Genomic DNA, 22,377 nt, shown 5'->3' with positions numbered 1-22,377 from the left:
AGTAATTTGTGGATTTATGCTTATTGGAGACGTGAACCGTTTCAAACGATTCAGTTCGATTTGGTGAACTGGTTCAACCGGTTCACTAAGAAGAACCGGTTAAATTGAACGATTCGTTCACGAATCGGCCATCACTATTGTCGAGTGCCAAATAAACAGAGATGGAGAAGAAAAGGTCAAAGCCAGGTGCCCAATTTCGAAAAAAAAGAAAAGAAGAAGAGGAGAAACGAGCAACAGATAGGTATGCAACTATTGTCTCTGTATGATTACAGTATCCATTTCATGAATGAAGGGCTAATGTTAATTGGTGGTGGGTATAACTCTTTGTTAACCTTTTTGCTATGATGCTTGCTATGCTTATACAACAATAATTTGGTTTCAACTCAATCATGAGATCTAATTTATAATATTGTGCTTTGCAATAAAACTGTTAAAAGTTCAGTTATCATTTCCATCAGTTGGTTTAACATTAGGCCCTGTAAATAACCAAGGGCATTTTATTTGCTACACAGTATGCTAAGTATTGTTTCCTAAGTATAGTTTTACAAGTCATAACTAAAAGTGTGTCATGCGTATAATTTGAGGCAGTAACCTAATGGCACCTCCATGAAAGTTAGATTGATATACAAATTTTGGTTGAAAAATATCATGAAACCCAAAAAGTTTTTGTTTTTGCCTATACATATAATTTAAAGTCATTTTATTTTTTTAAACAACTGAGTCCCAGTGACCATAGCATAACGTGAATAAAATATATTTCAATGTATTTTTTTTACTATTTGTTTCTATGCTCTAAACAATGTGATGACATGGGGGGAAAAATGAAATAAATAAATGTTTTTATTTTCCGGGTCTAGGAGGATATAGCGTGTAATGACAGACATTTAGTGTGTAAGAGCATGTTTATGTAACCCTTCTATTATGTTTTGAGTTAATTTGACCCTAGGCTGTTTTAGCTTTATAAAACATTATCCTATGGTCTTTTGATTTCAAATGAAGTTAAATTGCAATTTCAGGGGCACTTCTAAAATATTTTGGAGCATCCTCTGCCACTGGTCAGGATGAGCCAACCACCTCCTCCGCTACACATATGTCTCCACAAATATCTGATATTGAGGATGAAGACCTCTTTGCCTCTACTTCTACCCAGCATGAGCTTTCAGGTGTGCATATCGTGTGTGTGTGTATGTGTGTGTGTGTGGGCTACAAGACAACTGCAATTTAATGTAATTTTAATATTTCTGATAATTTATGAGTAGGACTGTGTTTTTTCACTGCTATGTGTTTTGAATAATATGTCAATATGCTGTCTGATAGAAATGCCTGGAGCTGAACCCCCACTGAGCCCCACTGGCCCTCACATCTGACTGACTGGATTCGGACTGAGCTGGTTCACAGAGGACCAAGTAAAGTGCCACCTGGCTTTGTTTTCCGTAGGAATGAGAGTAATGGGAGAAGTTGCCACCACTAATATTTTAATAAGACATTAGTAAGTGGTGAAAAGATGGCAAGAAGTTGGCTGATTTCTTCAATTAAGAACAACAGCCTCTTTTGCTTCTGCTGCAAATTGTTCTCCAAGAGGAACATCAATTTAACAAGTGCAGGAATGGCAAATTGGAAACATGCATGCAATGATCTCACATCATATGAAAACAGTTGTTATAATAAAATATTGCTGTTTGTGCAGAACTTTGTTTGCTAGTTTTTTTTGTGTGTGTGTTGCGGGGGGGGGGGGGGGGGGGGGTTTGGGGGGCGCTCGAAAGGGGTCTCGCCCAGGGTGTATTTCAATGTAGAACCGCCACTGATATAAAGCCTACTTTAGTCATTTTAATTAATATTCCTGCAGTAGGCAAAAATGTTAGGAAATCTAAAGAAACCATTTTCTATTGAAGAGATTAAGGATGCAGTGCTTTCTCTGCAAAATTATAAGGCTCCTGGGCCATATGGATAACAATAATGAATAACAATATGTTAACACCCTCACAAACCAATGAGGCCTTTAAAATGCTAGTTTTCAGATAGCTTAATTTACTACATGATCTGTATGACAATGCTTTCTTTCTTTTGAGCAACTCAACACAAGTTTGATATCCCTTATTCACATTTCTTTAGGTATTTCCAGTTACGTATTTTTTTTTATCATGCTCAAAAAAATATCCATTATCACCACCTAAATGTACTTTAGAAAATTTACTAGAACTCAAACCACATTCAGAGAAAAATATTGGAAAGGTGTTCTCAATACTGAATTCAGTTAGTCAAGATTTTTGACTTTTTTAAATAACATTTGCAAGATGAGCTTGAAGTGCAAATATCAAGTTCTGGCAATATGCTTTAGATAGGATGCATTACTCTTCAATTTGTATGTGTCACACTATCATTCAATTCAAAACTGTTAAGGAATTACAGCGGTCTAAGGTAAAACTGGCCAAATTTACATCAAAAGTATATACAATATGTGATAGGTGCAGAACAGAACAAGTCAGTCTTTCACATATGTTTTGGTCATGCTCAAAACTTACAGAACTAATCAAGACACCAATTAAACCCTCTCCCATTACAGCTATATTTGGGAAGCCAGAATATGGCACTAGTTTAAACAGCAGTGCTCTCCACTGCATCGTGATGTGCTGTACTTGCAGCAACATACACTTCCAATGTGGAGGTTGAGAGCCTACATTCATACCTTTCTTGCAGGAAAGAAAGCATGACCCTAATCGAACATCTCAGGGGGGTCTTCTCAGTGAGAAAAACACCAGTTTGTGAACAGTCTCCACTTCATAGACTCACCACTTAGGTCTCCCTCATCCCTTCCATGAGCCACACGTGGAAGTCCCTTCCTCAGGGGGCTGTGCCAGGGAGGGGCTTTCGCAAAGAGAATGAGTTCCGAAAACCAGGTTCAGGTGGGCCAGTAGGGCCCAAACAGCAGGACCTTTTCCTAGTCCTCCCTGATCTTACACAGTGTTCGTGTGAGCAGGCTTATTGAGGAAAATGCACACTTGCGTAGAGTGTACAGTTCAGCACAGGCAGTTTAGGCAGTTCAGCACAGATTGGGCACATTCGTTGGTAAGAGGTGCCCTCGTACTCCACACTGAGATTAAGAGATTCTCTGCACAGAGGAGAGCCCAATTCAAGACTCGCAGATCCAAGATAGGTTGAAGGCCACAGCTTTTCTTGGGTATGATGAAGTAAGGGCTGTAAAACCCCTTTCTCATCTTGGCTGGAGGGAACGGCTCAATTGCATCCTTCACTAATAAGACAGCAATCTCCTTGCCCGAGACAGTGGTGTTTTGGACTGCCACTGAAATCTTGAGAACCCCGTTGAACTTGGAAGGTTGTCTTGCAAATTGAATTATGTGGCCGAGTTGAACCATCCGAATGAGCCAGCAGGACGAGTTGAGCAGCGCAAGCCTTACTTCCAAACTCTGTTAAGTTGCGCCAAAGGGACAGTCTACATACCTGCAATACTGCAGTGTTTCTGAGTTGTGCTGGGTGGCCCAAAAGTCATTGTGCTCGGAGTCATGACAGAAAATCTTCCTGTGTCCCCGGAGGGACTGGCCAGTGGAGAGATCCATCTCGGAAACATGATCTCTTGGCCACTGGAGATGGGGACATCGTGGTTGAGGGTGATGAAGCAGTGCGTTGCTCACTGTCAACCTATGAGCTTTGCAAACTGGAGGAAAAGCAAATGGCTCTTTCTTTGAAAATGTGAACCAGTGGCGGAACAAAAAGAAAAGGAAACAAAGGATTATCCACCGGCCTCTCTTCCAAGGGAAGGAGTGGCACTGTCCACACTACTTTCTGAAGAGCAGTAACACACATCTCCGGGTTGCCCATGTCAGGGCTGCTTCATCGTCTTCTCGGAGGACACTAGGGGTGCCACTCTCCTGCATGGGGTGCAATGCGCCAGCTTCGACAATGTCTCAGCGGTGATCGGAATCGGCGTGGAAGACAGAGAAGGATGCCCATAGTGATGAGCTGGCTGAGAGACCAGGACATAACAGCTGGAGGAACACATTGGGGCAAGATATTCTGTACATCTCTGATCTCAGCCAGATCGAACTAGAGTGCCCTTTGGACCACCAGAGTGAACATCACCTTCCTGAGGGGCCACGCTGTGACTTTCGTCACCAAAAGGGGATGGCTCAGCTCCTACATCAACCACAGGTCAAAAGAGGGAACTTCTGACCATAAAATGGGCCGTCTATGACTTCGTCACCCCTTCATGCACCTCTGGGAAGAAAATAAACCAGAGCAGAATGCGGTAGTCAGCCCACTGAGAAACCAATTGTCACAGTCTTCTGTCTTTCTGTCACTGTCTTCTGTGAGTGTTGTGTTTGTTTGGTGCCATGTGCTCTCTCCTGTCCTCTTCTGACCCCTCCCACCTTGTCACCTCATTGCTGTTTAGTTGCTCCACCTGTGTTTCTCCCTTGCTCCCGGACTCATTACCTGGTTCACTCTGCACACCTGTTCAAATACTCACACACACACAACATTACAATAATCCAGGAAGGCAGAGTGGTGTGTGAGACAAAACTATATACTAGTGCAGCGCCGCCGCTACCACCACGCGCATCATGCACAAGTGCTGAGGGGGCACCAAAAATAGCCTAATGAATTTTTTTTTTAAATGCCGGTATTATTTCATTAGCCTATAGAAATATTAGGCACATTTTAGCCTTGTATATGTAACAAAAAGGGGGAACAAGAAAGATATTTAATAATTGCTCTAGTCTAGTCTAGAAAGACCAGAACTTGCTGACGTTAATGTTAGTATTAGCAAACTATGTTATTATAACTTACAACTTTGGTGCAAGCTAAATAGAGATTTTACTGTTAAACATTACCTATTTTAAAAATAACTGACCTGACGCCAGCTAGCTGTTACTTTTTTTTTTTTACTATCTTTCTTTAGATATTGAGCAGTAGTTTATGGTTTATTTTGACGTGACGGTGGTTAATACTTTCTCAGTAACGTTAACAGTTAGCCGTCAGTGCAGTGCACATGGTAGGCTAACAATTCCTGTTAAATATATATATATACACACAATATAAAATGGCATTTTGAATGATATAAAGCAAACATCAATCATTACTGTTGATTTGTGTGCAATTGTTGTGTTCATTCTATTATGCTTTATATTAGATTAGATTTAGATTTATTTATGAACTTAGCAGATGCTTTTATCTAAAGCAACTTACAAATGAGAACAATAGAAGCAGTTAAACTAACAGGACAACAATGCAAGTGCTATGCCTATGACCCTTCTCAGTTTAATCTAACGCAGATTTTTTTAAATAATAGATAAATAAGGAATAAAGGGGGAGAACTCCTTGGCTGCCATGCTTTCAGTTATAAATGTTTATAATATTTTTCTGGTATAAGATTATTTGTTTGAATATTTTATCTCTTTCTATACTGATCCTTTTTCTTCATATTTCTAAATTATTGCAGGGACAATGCTGAGATATGCACGAGGAGGAGCACAAGGCCAAGAAGATACAGATGACGAGCAGGAGGAGCAGCCATGTACAAGCAGTTCAGGAACACATCAACCCCAGCCGGACAGCAGGTCTGTAGACTCCACAATAGGACCAATCCCTGATCAGCCACCCTCATCCAGCAGCTTAGGGACAGATACACAAAAAATAACCACCACCTCTGAAAGCACAAGTCCTGTCATTGAGAGTCCATCAGCAGGTGACAATGTAGAGACCTGTGTGCCCCCTCCAACTGATCCTGCTTTTTGGCCGTAAAAGGTTTTAGATGCAGATCGTGTTGAAATAGTACAAGGAGGCCCATTTAAAGTCCCATCAGATTTTAATTTTCCAAAGGGACTAGATGACAGGGCGTTTCATTGTAGGCTACAATTCAAAACACTCTCAAATGGAGAGAAAATCATGAGAAGTTGGCTTGTTTACTCACAACAGAACAATGCTGTGTTCTGTTTTGCGTGTAAGCTTTTCAGTTTGAAAGCTATAAAGCTGACTGCAGAGGGCCACAGCGACTGGTCCAACATAAACAGTAGTTTGAGGAGTCATGAATGTAGCTCAGACCATGCCCGGTGCATGTTTAAATGGAGAGAACTGGAAATGCGTTTACAGACAAATATGACAATAGACCACCAGGCACTAACATTGCTATCTCTTGCCTCAAGGAATTTGTCATTTAGAGGCTCTTCACAGTGTCTGTATAAGCCAGACAATGGCAACATCTTAAAGGAAGTGGAGCTTTTAGCCAGTTTTGATCCCGTGATGGAGAACCACCTGACCAAGATAACTGATGAAAGCTCCCGAACGCATTATCTCGGACAGCAGACACAAAATGAACTGATCCAGATCATCTCCACCAAAACATTACAAACAATCCAGACACAGATTCAGGAAGCGAAATATTTCTCCATTATTCTTGACTGTACACCTGATATAAGCCAGAAGGAACAAATGTCCCTCATCGTGCGAATTGTTGATTTGGTACCAAAGCCAAATATCAAGGAGTATTTCCTTGGTTATATGGAGGTGGTTGAAACAACTGGCCTAAACCTGTCTACTGTCCTTCTAGACAAGTTGAAGGAACTCAGCATTCCGTTTGCTAATTGCCGCGGACAGGCTTACGACAATGGAGCAAACATGAAGGGGAAAAAACAAGGAGTTCAGGCCCGACTGCTTCAACTTAATTCGAGGGCGTTGTTTGTTCCTTGCGCAGCTCATTCGATTAATCTTGTCATAGCTGATGCTGCTAAGTCGTCCAGGGATGCCACTGGCTATTTTGGCTATTTGCAGAAGTTATTTTGTTTCTTCTCAGGAGCTACACAGCGATGGAGCATCTTGAAAAAACATGTCAACCTGACTGTGAAATCATGGAGTTATGTGAGGTGGGAAAGCAGGCTTAAGAGTGTCACAGCTGCCAGAAGCCAAACTAAAGAAATCAGAAATGCGCTCATCGAGGCTAGGCAAACTGTCAATGACTCGGTCGCAAAAATAGAGGCTCAAGCCCTGGCAGAAGAGGTGGCATCTTTTAGATTTCTGATCTGTTCTGTTGTCTGGTGTGAAATTCTTACGACCACAAACCAAGTAAACAAGCTTCTGCAGACTAGTTCAATGCAGCTTAGCTTGACATTGCTGTCAGGCTCATTGACAATGCTAAAACCTCCCTCTCCAGATACAGGCACTCTGGATTTTCTGAGGCAGTGTCATCTGCCAAGGAGCTTTGTGAGGCCATGAACATAGAGCCAGAGCTCAAGGAGGAAAGGCTCAGGAACACAAAAAGGCAGTTTGCATATGAGACTGCTGACGAGCCCTTCAGTGATGCCCTCAAAAGGCTTGAAGTAACATTTTTCAATAGTGTTGTGGACTCAGCTTTGATGTCACTGCAAGAGCGTGAAATTCTGATATTGATGGACTTGAAATGGTTCAGGAAATCATCAACCTTCCTCAACTGTCCCCACAGACAACTGCCTTGGAGTTGCTCACATTTCATATGATGACCTAATTAGTGATTTTGCAGCGAGGAAATGCAGACGTGTGGTTCTATAGAGCCTCCCAAAACTGGTGGAAATGCTTGATCCATACAGAATAGCATTATGGCTCCCTCAAAATGTATGTCTTTGGTTTATTTTGACAACATTTTGTCTAAGAAGATTTTGCACTTCACTTGTGTAAATGTGTGTGAATGTGTGTTTTTAGTTGTTCTACATAGCCTACTGTGTTTACAAAGTAAGGAAAGTTGTGACTTTAAGTCCCCTAAATCTTTGTTTTATTTAAGAAGACTGACTATTCTTGTTTGTACTTATTGATGATTATTTCATTTAATTTATTTAAAGTGACATTGAATTTGCACCAAAAAAAAAAAAGTCTGGATTATTTTGATAATTCTGTTTATTGTTTACAAAGTCAGCAAAGCTGTGAAGATTTTACTTTCTCTTTTTAGTGTTCTTAAGTTTTATACTGTGATGCTACTATTGTGTGTTATTGGTATTGAGTTTTGTTTGGTAATAAAAAGTTAAACTGGCAAAAACAAAAGTTTTTTTTTTCTTCTCCGGGTCGGGGTGGGGGGCATCATAAAGGAATTATGCTTAGGGCTCCAAAATGGCTAGCAGCGGCACTGTACTAGTGAACAAATGGGGAACAGCTGTGTATGTGATGACGCTTTGCTTCCGGCTTTGCTACCGTTCGAATGTTCTAGCTTACTGCTCTGTGCTTTGCTTCTTATTTCTGTACTTTTCTCTGATTTTTCTAAGATTTCTACATCAACAGATTTTTTGGCACAAACGCTAAAACTCTTAACTCTTTGGGACTGGAATAATACTACAAAAAGAAAACTTTGCATCCCACTGCCAGCAGCTTACATTCCAGAGACGGGAAAACAACTGCCTACATTCAAACAGAATGGACTCTGATAATGGGTGACTCTGTTATCAGAAACATCCGTAGCAGGACTACAACAACACGCTGCCTTCCTCAAGCAATGGTCTCTGATGTGAACAAGGAACTTCAGAACATTCTGATGAAGCACAAGACTGCAAATCGAATCATCATCCATGTGGGGAAGAATGATATTCGGAAAGAGCAGTCAGAACTCCTTAAGAAGGACTTCAGTGAACTCTTTGTAAAACTTCAAAGACTCAAAGTTCAGTCGTTCATCAGTGGACCACTCCCAGCACGTGGAACAAATATGTTTTCACGGTTGCTTGGGATGAACACATGGCTACAAAGATCTTGTAATATAAAAGGAGTGAATTTCATTGACAACTTCAATCTTTTCTGGGGCCATAGACAACTGTTTAAACCAGATGGCCTCCACCCAAACAAACTTGGTGCTAGAGTGTTTAAGGACAATATCTACTTTTCCCTCCGTCATCCTTCAGCCGAATTTGTCAATCCATTCAGCACACACACACCGGGTCCGAGTCATCATGTGGTTGACATATCCCACAAGGACACTGATAACACCATGCAGACAAAACAATCCCTGCTGATAGACACTATCCCGGTTGAGCCATGCCCACAGAGCTCCTCACAGACTGACTGTGATGTATCAAAACAGCTACTAGATTCACCACCCAAGGACGACTTTTTGGAAAACAGCCAGGGAAGCTAGTACAACATTTCACAGCCAACAGAAACACCAGAGACCACAGCCCATCTCACCAGACACATTATCTCTTTCTCCAGCATCTCCACTTATGTGCTTCTCACAGAAAATGGAGGAATTGGTGTATGTTGGGACTAAACTCTCTCACTCATTTGCTGCAAGCCCACAGATATCAACAAAAAAAACAGCAGGCCCCAAAACCACCAAAGCCTGTGGTCCCTGCTCATGCAAGAGCTCTTCGACCACTGCCACAACGCCAGGGCCCAAACCCTCTATCTGCTGAAGGTGAACCAAAAACAACTGATAGCAGCTCTCAGTGATATGTGTCGGGTCCCCGCTATAATAACAGCAACATTCACAAATGCCTTCTGAACCCAGGAACCCAGTGTGCCTGTAGCTTTCTCTATTTCAGTTTTATCACTTGATAGAAAGTCTAAGGCCATCTCAAGCCGAAGGGCCGACTCATCTAATCTGCAGCCTATTATGCATCAAACTAAAATTGATATGAAGACACAAAGCACAGCCATCAAGTTAGCATCTTTAAACATTCGTTCACTAAAAAATAAATCATTTCTAATCAATGACTTTATAACTACAAACAATCTGGATTTTATGTTTCTAAACGAAACATGGCTTGAAGACAGCTGCAATGCAACAGTTTGCAGGACTTTTAGGAGAGGTGGGGGTGTAGCTGCTCTATTTAAAGATGTCAATCAATGCAAGCAAGTGTCATTTGGTCAGTACTTGTCTTTTGGATATCTAGGGATTGTGCTGAAAAGTGCTCCACGCATTCTGTTTATTATTATTTACCGGCCTCCAAAATACTCTCCAGCCTTTGTTGAAGAGGTCACAGAAATGTTAATAATGATTTCCTCAGAGTTTGACTGTTTTGCAATTGCAGGGGATTTTAATATTCACATAGACACTGCAGAAAACAAAACTACAAAAGAAATGATAACGGTTCTAAACACTTTTGACCTGATTCAGCATGTGCATGGACCCACACACAAAGGTGGACACAATCTAGACTTAATCATCAGTAGGGGTCTAAACATTTCATCCATTGTTAATAAGGACATAACACTATCTGATCACTTCTGTATTTTCTTTGATATTTTGATGTCTGCTACAATTGAATCTAGATCGGTCTCTGTCAGGAGGAGATGCATTAACGAGAACACAAGTGTACTATTTATGGAGGCTATATCTTTAACACCAAGAATTTCTGCAGACTCTGTTGATATTCTCCTTGATTCCTTTAACTCAAAAGTTAAGAGTTTTATTGATGATATTGCTCCAATAATAGTCTATAAGAAAACAAACAGACATAAATCAGTTTGGAGAAGATCAACAGCAGTTCAGACTATGAAAAGACAATGCAGAAAAGCAGAGCGGATGTGGTGGAAGACAAAACTTGAAATTCACTATAGCATCTATAAAGACGGCCTTTATGCTTTTAATGTGAAACTAGCCACAGCTAGACAGAATTTCTTCTCAAACCTTATAAACAGTAACTTAAATAACACTCGCACTCGTTTTGCCACAGTTGAGAGACTGACAAACCCCCCAAGTCAGATTCCCAGTGAAATGCTCTCAGACAGCAAATGCAATGAGTTTGCATCCTTCTTTTCTGAGAAGATCATCAATATCAGGAAGGCGATTAGCACATCCTCAAGTAATGCAGAGGTCAGACAGATAAGGCCACAATATCAAAAAGATACTATGTCTATTTTTGAAGCAATTGATAGCAAAATTCTGGAAGACATAGTGCAGCACCTAAAATCGTCAACCTGCTACCTTGACACACTTTTTTAAAAAATGTGCTTAACTGCTTAGAAGCAGATCTTTTAGAAATGGTGAACACCTCACTTCTTTCTGGGACATTTCCAAACTCCTTAAAAATTGCAGTTGTTAAGCCCCTCCTGAAAAAGAGCAATCTTGATAACACCATTTTGAGCAATTTTAGACCAATATCTAATCTTCCTTTTATAGCCAAAATTAATTGTCGATCATAACATACTTCTACAGAGACTAGAAAACTTGGTCTGGCTTTCTGGAATGGTACTCAAATGGTTCAGATCATACTTAGAAGGGAGAGGCTATTATGTGAGTATAGGAGAGCATAAGTCTAAGTGGACGTCCATGACATACGGAGTCCCACAAGGGTCAATTCTTGCACCACTCTTGTTTAGCCTGTATATGCTCCCACTAAGTCAAATAATGAGAAAAAAACAAATTGCCTATCACAGCTATGCTGATGATACCCAGATTTACCTAGCCCTATCGCCAAATGACTACAGCCCAATTGACTCCCTCTGCCAATGCATTGATGAAATTAATAATTGGATGTGCCAGAACTTTCTTCAGATAAACAAGGAAAAATCTGAAGTCATTGCATTTGGAATCAAATATGAAGTGTTCAAGGTGAATTCATACTTTGACTCTAGGGGTCAAACAACAAAAAATCAAGTCAGGAATCTTGGTGTGATTCTGGAGACAGACCTTAGTTTCAGTAGTCATGTCAAAGCAGTAACTAAATCAGCATACTATCATTTAGAAAACATTGCAAGAATTAGATCTTTTGTTTCCAGCTTGGAGACTTTGAGAAACTTGTTCATGCCTTTATCACCAGCAGGGTGGACTATTGTAATAGGCTCCACACCGGCCTTCCCAAAAAGACCATTAGACAGCTGCAACTCATCCAGATCGCTGCTGCCAGGATTCTGACTAGAACCAGAAAATCTGAGCATATCACACCACTCCTCAGGTCCTTACACTGGCTTCCAGTTACATTTAGGATTGATTTGAAAGTACTTTTACTCGTATATAAGTCACTAAATGACCTAGGACCGAAATATATTTCAGACATGCTCACTGAACATAAGCCTAACAGACCACTCAGATCACTAGGATCGAGTCAGTTAGAAATACCAAGGGTTCACACAAAACAAAGGGAGTCCTCCTTTAGTTACTATGCTGCCCGCAGTTGGAATAAGCTTCCAGAAAAGATCAGATGTGCTAAAACACTAGTCACATTTAAATCTAGACCTAAAACTCATCTGTTTAGCTGTGCATTTATTGAATGAGCACTGTGCAATGTCCGAACTGATTGCACTGTTTTTATTTGCACTGCAATATTTTCACTGTTTCTTTATTTTATGTAAAATCATTTTATAACTGTTTTTAATTCATTTTAAATAAGTACATTTTAAAAGTTTTACAATTGCTTGTTTTATTCTTGTTATTATTTTTCTTCATTATTATTTTACTTTCTTTTATGTAAACCACTTTGAATTACCATTGTGTACAAAATGTGCTATATAAATAAACTTACCTTGCCTTGCCTTGCCTATACTGAACTGAGAACCGTTTCTGTCAGACGCGTCTGATTCGAGAACCGAGGAGCTGATGATACTGTGCATATGTGATTCAGTGTGAAGCAGACGGACACACAGCTCGTCCGAACCGAACTGATTCTTTTGGTGATTGATTCTGAACTGATTCTGTGCTTATGTTATAAGCGCGGGTAAACTGAAGGCTTGAATGCAGGGCAGTCATCGCTAATGACATTACATCAAGCGCAAAAGAAAAGGTGAACCGTTTTTTTTTTTCAACTGGTTTATTTGATCGAAATGTCCGAAAGAACCAGTTCACTTGAGCACCTGCTCCTTTGCCCCTTAAGTGGCCTTTTGTCAAAGCAAAATTTCCTCGAATTTTTTTTTGTAATAACATACCCTTTTGTGAATGCCTGCCCACGCCCAATCATAATATAAGTACAATTTAGTAATAATAATTTAGCCGTAAATAAAATGACCAACATGATGACCTTTCACCTGACCGGGATGATTCCTCACGCCGCATGCATATTTTTTAATGGCTAAAGGATATTTTCAACACCGTGACAGCTGGTAAGAGCTGTTTCATTCTCAGCAAAGTGATTTTGATGTTTATTTACTTATTATTATTTTACAAGAATGATTTGATGTGAGAACATGCAGATATGTTGCTGTGTGTAGCCTGTAGTGTAGAAGTAACACTAGCATGCTGTTTGAGGGAGAAAAGTTTCACAGGCATCGAGGGGTCTGGTCTTTTTTATGTTATTTGACTAAACTTTTATTATATTACAGTACTTATTTATTTTTTAACACGTTGAGTGCCTTAAAAGTAATTATCATACACATCAATGTCAAAAAAAAATGCATAATATACCTGACTTCAAAGTGCAGTGTGAAGGATATGAATAACAAAAGTAGCCTGTCATTTCTTTACATTGCAAAGGTGTTCAATTTTAGACAATAACAACTACTACAGTAATAATAATATTAATCACTATATTCCAGTGTATCAGTTTTTTAATGTTTTGTATCAATATTTAAGGTGGACTTATTGATTAGGTGCAAGAGTAGTAGTGATGGTTAAAATGATACATTAATGCTGAAATAGTAAATTGAGCCTTGTTCCTAGATGGACAGAGAGTGGAAAGTAATAGATCAAATAAGGAGATGTAGATAGAGGAAGAAAAAGCAGGAAATGTAGAGGCACAAGTGACAGAAAGAGAGCAGGTAACAGCAAGCCAGGAGACAGAGGCTGGTGAGAAAGAGGAAAATGTAAAAGGCACAAGTGTTTTCTATAGTTTTTACTATAACAGCTGTTCTTAATTATTCTGTAGAACAGAGAAGAAAAAGCCATCAGGTTGGGACAATTTAAGACATTTCAGTTTCTAATCCCAGAGCTATTATTATTTTAAACTTAAAATTGTCTTTTCTATTGTTTCTTTTTCAAAACTGCATCAAAGCATTTGCTGCTGTATCAATAACCATGCATATCGATACGCGAATCAGCAAGGAATGCATCACAATATATTGCTGTATTTATATTTTGAACCGCGCCATTTAAAGCCTTGTTCCATGAGCCCTGTTAGAGCCAAATGCCGCTTTGTATTTGGGTTGTAATTTCTTTGTTTAACACTGGGTGGCGCATGTTTGTAACTTGGCCTCAGGTATAAAGGCAGCAGATACAATGTTGTCTACAGGTGTTTTACCCGGAAGGGCAAAGGGTTCTCGACCGCTTGCGCGCTGCGCTTTGTATTGTTACACTGATGGAAACTGCTATAGACAATGCTGTATTAAAATAAATGGACCACTTTGGATTTCAACGTCAACATTAGTCTATACGTTTATGGTTTAGCACAGGGCAATCAAGTGAGCATAGTAACATAGTGTGTCAATCACGGCTTCTCCGGGCTCAGACATCTAAGTAGTTCGAAACCAAAACGAACTCCTTAACATTAGTCAAAAACCCCGCATTAGTTCGGACTTTGTTTACAAACGTCGGAGTCTTCGGTATGCATGCATGGAATTGAGAGCAGCCGACCAGCCTTCGGTTTTCTTGTGGATTATTGTTTGGATATTTTGTGGGCTTTCTGGTGACAGGGTGTTGGTTTGATATTGAAATCAGACCACGGAGTAACATCACAAGGGACCATCTGATGACGGTACGGCGCCCAACGAAAGAGGTATTTGTAATGCTACTATCCTTAATGGCCATTTTAAATTGTGTGCACACATATACCCGGGTATAATAAAAAAACTAAAAAAAAAAAACACCTGATAAATACCGCCAGATTGACTGGAGACTTTTTCATGACTTTGTGAACTTTGTGTTAGACCTACGGACTTAAAAGCGAATCGTTTGATTGATTGGTTAACATGGATTTAAATCTCCCGCGATTGAACAGACTGCAATGCAAGCTGTTAGTAAACTCAGCAGTGGTAATGTTGGTGATCACAAGGACTCCAAACATGCAGAATCGCTTGTTGATAAACTAATTATGTTGCAAGCAGATAGAAAGTCTAAATTGGATAACGCCAGCATAATTAGAAAATCAATGCAAGATTTAAAAAATCAAAAACCACAGTTACAAAATGCTTTGAAGGAACTGATAGAAACATGTAATGATGCAAAGCGTATTCATGAGTCTTTGTTGAGTTTATTGCCTGTTGATGAAAAGGAAAAACATGAAGTGTGATTTAAAGCAAAGATGATAGCTAATAATGATGTTATGTCTGAAACAAAGGGCTTTGTTACAAGGTGTTCTAAAAAGGGTAATGTTGCTTTGTCAACTGAGTCACCTGAAATGTTTGATGCTGGTTTAAATGTAAGTGGTCATGGGAGGCCTAAAACAAATGTGGGTTTTAAAGCTGTGCATGAAAATGGCAAGGGTGGGGATGGTGTCAATTAAAACGACAGTGTGTCTAATATCAGCAGCAAACGGTCACATAAAACTGTTAGCAGTGGAAGATCTAGCACTTCCTCAGCTAGGATAAAGGCTGAGGCGGAGAGAGCTGCACTTGTGGCTAGAGCTGCAGCTTTGAAGGAAAGACATGCCCTTGAGGAGCAGGAACAGCAACTGAGGAGGAGAAGGGAGCAGCTTGTTGTAGATGTAGAGTTGGCTGCATCTGCTGCTAAGTTGTCTTTGTTACAGGCCGCTGATCAGAAAGGTTGTTCAGCAGTATCTTCAAATGGCATGAATTCCTATGTGGAAAAGGAAAAAAGGAAAATGCAAACAAAAAGTGTCTTAAATCCTACAACAAAGGAATTTCAACCTCGATTATCAAAGCTAACACAACATATCTCTGCAAAAGGACCGTCACCACCTAACAACCCGCTGTCACCAGAGGTGCTCAAAAGGCAAACTGAGCTGTGGTGTAAGGAGGCCTCTAAACATCAGTACGATCCACGTGAGCTACAGCAAAGAACATTGGAACCAGCTGAGTATCAGCAGCAGGTGACAACCGTGCAAGAACACAATCAGCAAAGGTTTTTCACGGACCAGTCAGCCAATGGAACTCGTTCCTCAGATCTACTGGCCATTTTACAAAGACAAAATGACATTACCGCTACCCTGGTTCGCCAACAACATATCTCATCCCTGCCATTAAGAGAGGTTCCTGTGTTTGATGGGGACCCTCTTCAAATTAAGACCGTTCACTAGAGCCTTTGAACAAGGTGTGGAAAGCAAAGCTGGAAGTGCAGACTGTCTTTATTATTTAGAGCAGTTCACTAGAGGACAGCCACAAGAGCTAGTGCGTAGCTGTCAGCATATGGCACCTGACCACGGCTACAAAGTGGCGAAAGGTCTTCTTAAGGAACACTTTGGCAATCCATATAAGGTCACCATAGCTTATATGAAAATGGCATTGGCCTGGTAAGTGGTTAAGGCTGAGGATTTGAGAGACTTTGAGAGATTTGAGAGATTTTGAGAGACTGCAAGACTATTCCTTGTTTTTACGTGGTTGCTGCAATGTAATGGGGGAGCTTCATTATGTGCAGGAACTGAACATGCCAGTCAATATGAGGACCATTATCTCCAAGCTACCATATAAAATGAGAGAGCAATGGAGAACTACAGCTTATGACATCATGGAACGGTCCCATGACCGAGCCCACATTAATGACTTGGTCCAATTTATTGAACGCCGTATCAAAATCCTTTCGGACCCTCTGTTTGGCGACATACAGGATCCACATACTTCCTTGCTACCAAAGCCTCCTTCAAGGTTTAATTCACAGCCCAGGAGCTATGTAAGGGGTAACATTGTTGCTGCTGCTTTGACTGAAGAGTTGTTTGAGGACGCAAAGGAGCAGCCATTGGGTATAGAGCACACTGAGGAAGCTAAGTGCCTTTGGTGTGATCGTCGCCATCTTGTGGAGGAGTGTAAGCAGTTTAAAGGTAAAATGCATAAGGAGAAGATCCTCTTCCTGAGACAAAAGGGAGTTTGTTTTGCATGTTTACGTGCCGGTCACATGAGCAGGGACTGTGAGGATCGCTTGGCATGTAAAATTTGTGGACAATCTCACCCTACTGTACTACATATTAAAAGACAAGTGACTCAGGAACAGTTAACAGCTTCACCTGGCCAGCAACAGTCCTCTCCTCAAACATGCAGACATATAGGGGCCGGTAAGTGTGTTAGCCATCCTTCCTGTTAAAGTGAAGTCGGCGAAGGGAAGCCAGGTAATTACAACCTATGCTTTTTTAGATCCGGGAAGTTCAGCCACATTCTGCTCTGAAAACCTGATGCGGAAGTTGAACATCACAGGCAAAGCAACAAGTTTCATGTTGGGCACAATGGGGCAAGAAAGGGTCGTTTCAGCATTCTCTTTGTCAGGTCTGGAGGTGTCTAATTTGGACGGTAATGATTATTATATCCTTCCTGAAGTATTTACACAGAAAGAAATGCCAGTCACAGTGGATAATATGATCCGGCCGGAGGATCTGGCTAAGTGGCCTCATCTATCAAGTGTGTGCATCCCAAGTGTGAAGGCAGATGTTGACCTGTTAATTGGAACTAACGCACCCAAGGTATTAGAACCCTGGGGAGGTCATAAATAGTGGCCAGAATGGCCCGTACGCTATTAGGACAGTGCTGGGATGGGTGGTTAATGGCCCACTGAGTGGAAACAGTGATGCATCATTATCCTCAGCCACAGTGAACCACATTTCTCTGCAAAGGCTCGAAGATATGCTTGTCAGTTAATACAACCATGACTTCAGTGAGAAGGCTGCAGAGGAAAAGGAAATGTCTCGAGATGACATCAGATTTATAGAGATCATGGATTCAGCAGTACTGCAAGATGGAGGGTACTGTTTAAAGTTACCCTTCAAAAAAAAGGATGTTTCTCTGCCTAATAACCTGGTTGTGGTGAAGCAAAGGATGCAGGGCTTAAGAAGAAAGTTCTTGAGTAATGACAGCTTGCACCAGGAGTACGCACAGTATGTGAATGGCCTTATCGATAACACCTATGCAGAACTTGTGCCCCAGCAGAAGCTTCAGGGTGAGCCTGGAAGAGTGTGGTACATCCCTCACCATGCGGTACATCACCCAAGGAAAGGAACACTTCGGGTTGTGTTCGATTGTGGAGCCACTTTTCAAGGAGCATCCTTGAATAAGGAGCTGCTTCAGGGCCCTAACCTCACCAGCTCGCTGCTTGGGGTCCTGTTTCGTTTCAGAGAGGAACCTGTAGCATTCATGGGTGATATAAAAGCCATGGTCCACCAGGTAAAAGTTGCAGAAGAAGATCGTGACTTTCTCCGTTTTCTCTGGTGGCCAAACGGAGATGTTACCCAGGACTTGATGGAGCACAGGATGACAGTTCACTTGTTTGGTGCTGTGTCCTCTCCTAGTTGTGCAAGCTATGCGCTGAGAAAATGTGCCGATGATCATCAGTTTGAGTTTGCTGCCAATGTATGTCAAGCTGTCAAGAAAAACTTTTATGTGGATGACATTTTGAAGAGCTCTGCCACTGAAGGGGATGCTATACAGATGATCCAAGACCTAACTTTACTGTGTCAGAAGGGAGGTTTTGTCTTGGAGAAGTGGATTAGCAACAGCCGCGCCGTCTTGCATGCCATTGCTACAGAGCATAGGGCTAAGGATTTAAAGGAATTGGATCTTGATCGGGACAAGCTGCCAGTGGAAAGAGCTCTGGGTCTATTGTGGTCTGTAGAAACCGACTCCTTCAAATTTAAGATCGAAGTAAGTCAACGGCCACTTACCAGACGTGGTATGCTGTCAACCATCTGCTCAGTGTATGACCCCCTAGGCTTCCTGGTACCAGTAACACTGCCTGCAAAGGTGATGCAGCAGGAATTATGTCGAAGAAGATGTGCATGGGATGATGCCTTACCATCTGACATCTTAAAGCAATGGAAAATATGGTTGGAAGACCTTGACCAGCTCAATGCTTTGGAGGTACCAAGATGCGTCAAGCCAGTGGACTTTGGTGAGGTTGCCCAAGCCCAGCTGCATCACTTCGCTGACGCCAGTGAAGCTGGATATGGGACTGTTACATACTTGAGGATGTTGAACCAGCAACGTCACATCCATGTCTCCTTTCTTCTCGGCAAGGCTAGGGTGAGACCATTGAAGGCCATCACTATTCCACGACTGGAGTTAACAGCAGCAGTTCTTGCTGTATGTGTAGACTAAATTTTAGGTTGGAAGATTCTGTCTTTTGGACAGATAGTACTTCCGTCATAAAGTACATCAAGAATGAGGATAGACGGTTTCACACATTCGTGGCTAATAGAATTTCAACCATCCGAGAGGCATCAGAACCCTGGCAATGGAGGCATGTCTGCTCCAAGGACAATCCGGCTGATGATGCATCGAGGGGGTTGATGGTTGTAGACTTTCTACAGACCAGTAGGTGGTGGGAAGGTCCTACATTTTTGTGGGAGCAGGATGAGAACTGGCCTAATACTGCCCTGGATGCTTCATTGAATCCTGATGACCAAGAGGTGAGAAAAGAGGCCACCACAAATGCGATCAATATGTGTTACTTAGTCAAGCCCACTGATAAGCTCGTTAGCTACTTTTCTGACTGGATTAAGCTCAAGAGGACAGTCGCTGGGTTTCTCCATTTGAAAGTAGTGTTGTTGGAAAAGGCTCGCTGGAGAAAACAGCTGAAGGGGCCTTTGGTAATCCAGTCGAAGGAAAATTGTCGATCCAGTTCAAGGCAGACTGATGGGAAAGGGTTCATTGTGACGCCTAGGAGTAAAACCCTGACTGTAGATGACTTGTCAGAAGCAGAGGCTGCAGTGATTAAATATTGCCAACAGAAACAATTTGAGGAGGAGATTGCTTCATTGTCCTCTAAGAATGCAGCGGTGAGTCGTAAGAGCCCAATATATAGGCTGGACCCTGTCTTGGTTGATGGTCTATTGAGGGTTGGAGGGAGGCTGAGTAGGGGAGCAATGCCTGAGGAAGTTAAACATCCCATTATCCTCTCCAAAGAGCAGCATGTGGCAACACTCATCCTCAAATATGTGCATCAGAGTTTGGGGCATGCTGGACATGCTCACACATTGTCATCAGTAAGGAAGAAATTCTGGATTACTAAGGCGAATGCGGTCGTCCGGAAAATTATTACTGAGTGTGGCTTTTGTAGGCGCTACAATGGATGTCTTCTGGGACAAAAGATGGCTGATCTTCCAGAGATGAGAATTCAGCCAGACCTACCCCCTTTTACCAACACGGGAGTGGACTTTTTTGGTCCTTTGGAAGTGAGGAAAGGAAGAGGAATTGGTAAGCGGTATGGAGTTATACTTACCTGTATAGCCAGCAGAGCAGTCCATCTTGAAGTTGCGGCGTCTTTGGAGACGGACGCCTGTATCAATGCTCTGCGGCGCTTTATAAGCAGAAGAGGGCAAGTGACTCACCTGGTGTCTGACAATGGTACGAATTTTGTTGGGGCGAACAGAGAATTGAAGGAAGCTCTTGTTGCACTTAACTATCAGCAGATTGAAGGAGTCCTTTCACAAGTTGGAATTCACTGGAGTTTTAACCCACCAGCCGGGTCCCATCATGGCGGTGTGTGGGAGAGGATGATCCGCATGGTAAGAAGAGTACTTAGTTCTGTCCTACGTCAGCAGACATTAGATGATGATGGTTTGCATACAGTGTTCTGTGAAGCAGAAGCCATCTTGAACGACCGACCCCTTACCAAGATGCCAGATGATCCAAATGACTTGGAATCACTTACACCAAACCATCTACTTTTGCTTAAAGGGAAGCCAGCCTTACCACCTGGGTTGTTCAAGCCTCATGACCTTTACATGAGAAGAAGGTGGAGACAGGTGCAATACGTCTCAGACTTGTTTTGGAAGAGATGGGTGAGGGAGTATCTGCCTCTACTTCAAGAGAGGCAAAAGTGGAATGACAAGAAGAGGAGTCTGAAGACTGGAGATATTGTGGTCATCATGGACGGGTCGGCTCCTCGTGGTTCTTGGCCACTCGCCAGAGTTCTTGAAGTTTTTCCTGATAAGCAGGGTCTGGTACGTTCTGTGAAGTTGCAGACAAAATCTAATGTCATGGAGAGACCTGTGACCAAACTTTGTTTAGTGTATGGGGTTTAATTGTGAAAGTATCACAATTTTCTTTTCTTATCACAATTAACATTTTCTTGGTTCCTTTTGTTTCATTTGTTTGAATTGTTGTGTCTTTCTTTGTTTAACACTGGGTGGCGCATGTATAAAGGCCTCAGGTATAAAGGCAGCAGATACAATGTTGTCTACAGGTGTTTGACCCGGAAGGGCAAAGGGTTTTTGACCGCTTGCGCGCAGCGCTTTGTATTGTTACACTGATGGAAACTGCTATAGACAATGCTGTATTAAAATAAATGGACCACTTTGGATTTCAACGTCAACATTCGTCTATACGTTTATGGTTTAGCACAGGGCAATCAAGTGAGCATAGTAACATAGTGTGTCAATCACGGCTTCTCCGGGCTCAGACATCTAAGTAGTTCGAAACCAAAACGAACTCCTTAACAAGCCCCTTTTATACTTTGAGCACCTGCCCCTCCAAAGGTCTCTGCACAGTCCTGTTCAGAGGGAGAGTCAGCCACATTAAAAAAGTTAACCGCTTAAGTCATTTGTGGATTAAAGCTTATTGGAGACGCGAACGATTTCAAACAATTCAGCTCGATTTGGTGAACTGGTTCAAGAAGATCCGGTTACATCGAATGATTCGTTCGTGAACCGGATATCACTACACTTCAGTGTTTTGAAATCTCACACAACAGACACTGAAGAGAAGACAATGCTGAATAAAGTCATAGTTTTAGCTATTTTTGAACCAAAATGTGTTTTCGATGCAGTAATATGCAGTTATTAGCCGTGCCCAATATATTTTTTGTAGGTTTTCATGAGACGCCCCTTGAAATGACCAGGATCCCCCATTGCCCCCCCAATCAAAATTGTCTGGAGCCGCCACTGAGTATATATAGCAAAATAAATTCTGGCTCCTGCATTACACTTTACAAAAATTGCAGGTCCATACAATGTCTCTACTCCACTTTTTAATAATGTAATAGTGCACCTTATTCAGATAGGGGGGACAATGCAGTCGTGCTCTTGCAGTGGACAGCTACATCACCCTTGTCGCTCAAACAGAAAGCATCTTGTAAAAGAGATCACTAGACATGGTGCCCTCTACAAAGAACAAGTTGTGATGTTCAAACCCGGCATCTGTGAAGCACCAATCTTCATAAATCTTCTTCTTCAGGTCACACAACATCTGTAACATTGTGAAAGTAGGAAAAGTACACTTCTGGAGCATGGAGTGGATAACCTGAAAGAGCTAAAACAGTCATCAGTTCAGAAGTGAGTTCAGTCCACTCCAGACTACACTCATTCTTTTTTCTCTTTTTGTTGTGCAACAGTTTGAAGATGATCTTGCATGCAAGTTAATGGAAGTTGGTACATTATCAAGCTGGTT

At 41.5% G+C, this 22,377-nt stretch overlaps 1 long non-coding RNA gene and 1 pseudogene across 2 annotated transcripts; one reads left to right on the top strand and one right to left on the bottom strand.

Moving 5' to 3' along the window:
• LOC127939429 (dual specificity protein phosphatase CDC14AB-like) overlaps positions 1-22,377 on the bottom strand; it is a 39,851-nt pseudogene that overhangs the window by 8,123 nt on the left and 9,351 nt on the right.
• On the top strand, positions 247-1,689 carry LOC128026095 (uncharacterized). Of its 2 annotated transcripts, XR_008186340.1 has the most exons (3): positions 293-891; positions 1,017-1,163; positions 1,318-1,689. It is a non-coding gene; the product is annotated as an uncharacterized LOC128026095 (long non-coding RNA). The 2 variants fall into 2 exon arrangements; XR_008186339.1 differs by having other exon boundaries at positions 247-1,163.

The sequence above is a fragment of the Carassius gibelio genome, chromosome A2 (genome assembly GCF_023724105.1).
Source record: "Carassius gibelio isolate Cgi1373 ecotype wild population from Czech Republic chromosome A2, carGib1.2-hapl.c, whole genome shotgun sequence".
NCBI lineage: Eukaryota > Metazoa > Chordata > Actinopteri > Cypriniformes > Cyprinidae > Carassius > Carassius gibelio.
Note: the sequence above shows the minus strand (reverse complement) of the source record. Positions and strands in the feature narration are given on the sequence as shown.